The sequence below is a fragment of the Rhinatrema bivittatum genome, chromosome 2 (assembly GCF_901001135.1).
Source record: "Rhinatrema bivittatum chromosome 2, aRhiBiv1.1, whole genome shotgun sequence".
Taxonomy (NCBI): Eukaryota; Metazoa; Chordata; class Amphibia; order Gymnophiona; family Rhinatrematidae; genus Rhinatrema; species Rhinatrema bivittatum.
Window position 1 is genome coordinate 419,778,961 of NC_042616.1, and position 6,000 is coordinate 419,784,960.

The 6,000-nt window shown below is 44.3% G+C and overlaps 1 protein-coding gene across 1 annotated transcript in view; it reads left to right on the top strand.

The window, feature by feature from the left end:
• The window catches only part of PDGFB (platelet derived growth factor subunit B), a 41,072-nt gene extending 38,601 nt beyond the window's left edge, over positions 1 to 2,471 (top strand). The window contains exon 7 of the mRNA XM_029590189.1: positions 368 to 2,471. The gene's annotated coding sequence lies outside the window, so the exon portion shown is untranslated. The remainder of the gene's footprint in view (positions 1 to 367) is intronic.
• Positions 2,472 to 6,000: the final 3,529 nt, after the last annotated feature.

Sequence of the window (6,000 nt, forward strand, 5' to 3'; positions counted from 1 at the left end):
CTGTCTCTGCTTTGGCCCATTGATGTTGCCCCCTTGCTGCTGGCGATTGCATCGCAGCATGCCCACAGAGGCAGAAACACAGCTGCACGGTGCAAAAAAAAAAAAAAAGCACAGAAAAAGCACCGGCAGCCGTATTTAAACCGAGTCCCCAAAAAGTTGTCCCTGAAAATATTTGTCTGCCGACTCCTGGGAAACACAGGAAGGGGAGGAATTGGCTGATTTATCGAGCCAGAGGGGTGGAAGGATCGCTGCGGGCCTCCATCAGATTTGGACAGAACGAATCGGGTACTTGCCACTGCCTGCTGCGCTAAGTAAATACATTTTCAGTTTGCTGGCAATGAATAGTCTTTCTTGTCTTTCTCTCCAGGTTTCTGAATGTTATGTTTAAGCAGCCCCTATGGGGTCCTCGGAGCAATACTCTTGTGCATTTTACTTTTTTCTTGTCACCTGCTTCAAAACGCCTTACTCGGACGTTACTGGTGCTGCCCGGACAGAATCCTCCTCCAACCCGAGCCTTCCTCCTGCCCTTTGCTGACTTAAGACTTTCCTGGAAGGGCACGTGCCAGCATGAAGCAGAACCCGAAAAGCAAAGAGCAGCAAACTGCTCAGGGCAGCTGGGTTTATTTTTAACAGGGAAAGGGGGAAGCATTTGTTCTGCACGTGGGGAGGGAAGGGTGGGCAAGGAGAAGGAAGGATGCAGCCCCCGACAGCATCATCCGAAAACCGCAGCCACGGCAAAGACAATGCACTGAAAGCAGCCTGCGTGTCTTTCCTATCCTGCAGCACAGCTGGGACTGTAAAAACCACTAAGCTCTCATCTCAAGAACCGGAACATTTATTACAAACATCCTCTCTATGTATATTATATATACTGTATGTGTGTATATATAGATATATATATTGCATCACATTTCACTGGAAGTGTGTGTGTCCTTGTAAAGAGAAATGAAGTGATGGGAAGGACTGTGGATGGATAGCAGTGTTTCTCACCCAAGGCATTGAATGTTCATTGTTTCAGCACTGGATATAGATTTGTTTTTGCTTGTAATTTAATGTCCTATATGTGTGTATATACTCATATATATATATATATATATATATATATATATATATATATATATATATATATATATGTGAGTATATATGAGTATATATATATTTATTTGTATGTATATGCTGATGGAACCCCAGGCTTGTAAGCTGATTTTTGATTGGTTTGGAGAGGGTCACATGACTGAAAATAGACTTGGCTGTTGTGCTCTACTAAGATGGCAATAAGTGACTTCATGACCTCCTCAGAACTGTTTTCACCTAGTTTGATGGCTGTTTCGGGAAGCAAAGATAGACTTGATACTTTTGCTCCATATTGAAAAAAGAAATACTGGTTCCCTTAAAAGTACATGGTATCCTCCAGGGGTAATATTCCTTCAGCTTGCAGACCTCTAATCATCATGCCATCTCTTTAAGGTCAATATTTGTTCATTATAAGCCTTGCTGGGCTGTGTTTTGTGTGTTTGTATGTGTGTAGAGAGAGAAGGTTCAGTAATCATTGAATCAATCCACAGAGATTTTGGGATTTGAACCTGTAGTTTTCCGACTCCAAAACCAGGGACTCTACCACTGAGTAAAAGGAATAGCTGAGTTAGTGGGGAAACCCTATATGCTTCAGCAAAATTGATCTTGTCCCTCTTCTTATTCTGCCCCCATCACTGTATATAAGTGCTTGTGTTAACAGCCACCCTTATGTATTCCAGCATGGCAGTTTATTATTGGGAAGGGTAATCTAGAGAGTCTTAACATGAACATCCACAGCCAATCTAAATCATTAACCATGGTGAATCTACTCCGAATTCCTCCTCCTCCCTCCCATGATTGCTGTGCTACACAGTAAGGTCACTTGTCAGTTCCAGATCACCAGGGACAGGCTCAGGGAGGTGGTTGGTTTTTTGTTTTTTTTTCTCTCAAAATTGCGATCCCATTGCATGCAGGGACTTGTATGCCTGCTTTACTTGGGTGAACTCAGGACTATAAATCCCAGGATGCTGTGGGACCCGAGGGGGAGGAGAAGGGAGGTTAAGTATTGGAACTGGCTCACTCCATCCCTGAGCCGTCTATTTTCTCCATCGCAGAGGGAATCTTACAATTTCCTTCAGTGTTCCAAGTCCTACAAAGTCAAAAGCTAGTGTGATAGGACCCAACTAAAGAGAGAAAAGATGACAGAGGGGTTTAAAGTCCAGAGGTCTCATGGTGCTAGGGGTAAAAGTCCCCACTGGAAGCAATTTAGAGCCCCTGTTGCTGATTCTACCCACTGAAAGCTGCCTCCTATCTCTTTAAATGCATTCTCCAAAGGTTTTACAGATGCTCAGCTTATACAGAATTTTTTTTAAAATGTAAAATTAATTTATATACTCTATTTAAAGTTGTAAAAAATTGTGCTATGTCTACTTTGTATTAAAAAAGTGAAACTTTCAGTTTTGTTTTTCGTTTTTGGTTTTTTTTGTTTGTCAGATGTGAAAGACTCATTTCCCAAAAGATGACTATGCCCAGGAATAAAAAGATTAGTATCTTCAGACAGTGAGAGACTTCTGGCTGGAATGGTACTTCCTTTCCCTAATTCTTTAAGTCCATTCCTCAGGAGCAATTCATCCCTCAACAGGTTCAGTAGTTTCTGAGAATCAAAGATTTTGTTTTCTGGCCCAGGAATAGAGCCTTGAAATAATAAAGAAGTATCAGCGGACAGTAAAACCAAAGACATGAAGAAAACCAGTCAGCAGGCTAGGAAAACAAGGATACAGGTATAAGGAGGGATCTCTGTGAATGCCCCAGGCGGAGTTGTTGAGGGAGGTAATGAGCTTTGTAGTCTTCCGGCACCAGGGCTGCGAGCTTCCAGCACCTTGCCTCGCAGTCTTCATGCCTAAAATCACAGGGTAATTATTGAGCCAACACAATGTGCACCCGTGCGGTATGTGTAAAGGATGTGGGCAGATTGACTTGCCTGCGATAGCTGCTTTGCCCATCTTTCCTGCAGCTTGCCCTAGCAGGGCAATGGATGCTCACTCTCTTGGGCCTGGAGGAAACGCGCAGCCTGCCCTGGCGGACCGAGGAAAGCCCAATCCTAGCTTCTGCACAAGGATCATGCTTTGGCACCTGCTAGTGGCATTGCCATTCTGGTTACATTAATCAAAAGTGATTCCTCTCCTACAGTGTTATGAAGGAGCTATTACTAGGCAGGACCCGGTTTCGGTACGGCGATTTCCTTTATGTAGCTAGTTTAATTCCCAGTGCTGAGGAGCCACATGTTGATAAGCCTCCACTTTTATCTTTCCCACCCTGTCTGAAGCCACCCCATAAGTTTCTTTCTCTGCTGAGTTACTATCAGCCTTGGCTGTCATGCAGTTGGGCATGGGGGGGAGAGGGTTTAGGGTTCCTTGCTGCAGAACCTTTGGGTCACAAATTCTGGTAGCTAGCTGTCAAATTGCTGACCAAGGCTTCCCAAAATGTTAGCAGTCAGCCTGCGTGCAAACAACTACTGGACTATTCTGCAGACAGGTGCTGGAATGTCCTGCTGAGGGGGACCCTCGCTTTGCAAACATTCTGCTGCAGACACTAGGGCAAACTTTCGCAAACCCGATATTGTGACTTGCAGCAGTGCAAATTGCTCCTCTTACCCCGATCAAGCCAGGGTCTGGGCTGGAAAATATGAGGCTGAACTTGAATCATCCAGATATGTTTCTGCCTAGCTCCAGTTTGACAGAAGTTTTGCTTTACCTGAGAAGCTCATTGAAATGTTTTTCCGAACAAAAACTGAGGGAAATCAGGCTGCTTTGATGCAGATTTGCTGTTTCGAGGGAATCCATGTTGAATCTGGCTGCCGAAGACCCTGCAGATCAGGTGAACCCTGCATCGGATTTTTATTCTTTTTAAGTTTGCTGAAATCATGCAACAAACCACAGACTTTTTTTTTTTTTTTTTTTGCAGGATCATTAAACTAGTTCATAGGTTTTTTTTTTTGTTTTTTTTAAAGTTCACACACCCTTAGTCTGGGACACTGCATGACACCAAAAACCCCTTCAGATAGTGCATCGAGCCCAGTTCTACTCAGATGATTTAAATCTGACTGGTAGATAAGTGTTTGTCTCTATATCTATCAATATCTATCCATAACACACATATGCCACTGGTACTATTTTCTAACCCGAGTGGCGGTTATAACCCTAAAAGTGGTAAGAGTACGGTTGCATCAAGCTTCCAAAAAGGCTGGAGTAATCATGGTCATGGTTAAAACCCAAACATCAATAAGCAGGGGGAGGATGACTGTCTTTGGACAATGGCCTCATTATTGTTTGTGACCATATACAAAACTTGGTGGGATAAGAAATGGAAGAGGGCTTGGATGTTGAATTAGATGGAAGAGGGTCCCAAAACGATTCCTTACTAATGTGGCGTCAGAGTCTCAGCAGGCGCTGCATGAGGCGTGCAATGTCAGAGTAGAGTAGATATGGTAGAAGAGATTGGACACTTTCCAGTGGGAGGTGTCATGAGTTTAATAAAACTTTGCCCTCCTGGTTCAGAGTTCTTTGGGGTGCCTTTCTGGCTAGTTTAGGTGCTGGTGGGGGAGGAGGGTGTCTCTGCAAGAGAAGAGGATTACCAGTCCTGTCCTGGGAAGCTGGCTGGAGCCCGAGGTCAGGGGAGATCTTGTCTTGAGATCCAAGAGGGATTCCTGAGACTTTGCTGAGGATTCCAGAAATAGGTCTCTAAAAAGAGGGGAGTTGAGCTCCCTACTCCTTATTCTAAGAGAGATTGGAGAAAGAGGATTTTGATTTTGCAGGAGTTAAGAGAAAGGACTGCCTAGCAAAGGGAGAAGCTCATCTGTATGTGGATTACAAGAGAAGCAGAGAGCTGCATCTGTAGAAGCAGAACCCAGGGGACAAGCCCAGGGAGAGTGTGCCTGACCCAGAGTGCTTAAATGTCAGGATGTACAACATTTGCTGCTGTTTTTAAGATCATGTTGTGTTGTTCTAATGGACTTTATTTTTCTGCACTGTGTGGGCACTAAAAACCTTAGGGGGTAATTTTCAAAAGGAGTTACATGCGTAAATGTAGCTACTATTGTAGCAATTTTCAAAAGCCATTTACTCAAGTAAAGTGCACTTATGTGAGTAAATCCTATAGACAAGTCAATGGCATATATTGTAGCAATTTTCAAAAACCTACTTACTCAAGTAAAGTGAATTTACTCCAGTACACCTGGTTTTTACTCGAGTAAATGCTTTTTAAAATCAGGCCCATAGTGTACCTGTAGCAGCTTTTGTTTCCTGCATTCAAGTGACCAGTAAAGGATTTTATTTTGTAGACAATTCCTTTGTAAAATGTGTTCCTTTTTTACTAGACTGTTTGCAGAGGAGCTCCAGAAAAATCCTACGAATCCTGAAAGACTGACTCTCGCCACCTAGGTGGGAAGAGCATGGAAAACGCGAGTCTGGTCCTGACCCATGACCACCTTTGTAAGCCCCTGTATGCCAGAAGAAGGTGGGGCAGGGGGCTTCATAAATCTGAGACTGTAAGAATCAAAGAGCAAGATCACAAAGCCTGGAATAACCTACCAGTGAAGGGGTGGGGGAAACCGGCACTCGTAATAGACTCTGGACATGCTTAGGTCAAATATGGAGGGCAGTGGCAGGAACAGGGCTGAGAGGTCAAGTAAACCTTACCTGGCGATGAAGCAGGCCTTGGGGTAGCTGGGTTGGTACCAGCTGGCCGCAGCTTCCCGGAAAGCAACCGGGTCAGAACCGACAGGTTGCTAGTGGTCAAAGTGATAAGGATGAACGAGGTGGACGAAGAAAGCATGAGCTAGCAACATTACAGATCATGGGACTAACCAGGCCATTACCAGCAGGCTACACTCCTCAGATACCAAGCGAGTCAGGGCTGGCAGGTTGTTGGAGCCAGATGCTATATCCAGCAAGGCCAAGGGGACCTAGGAAGAGTCCCCCCTGCATA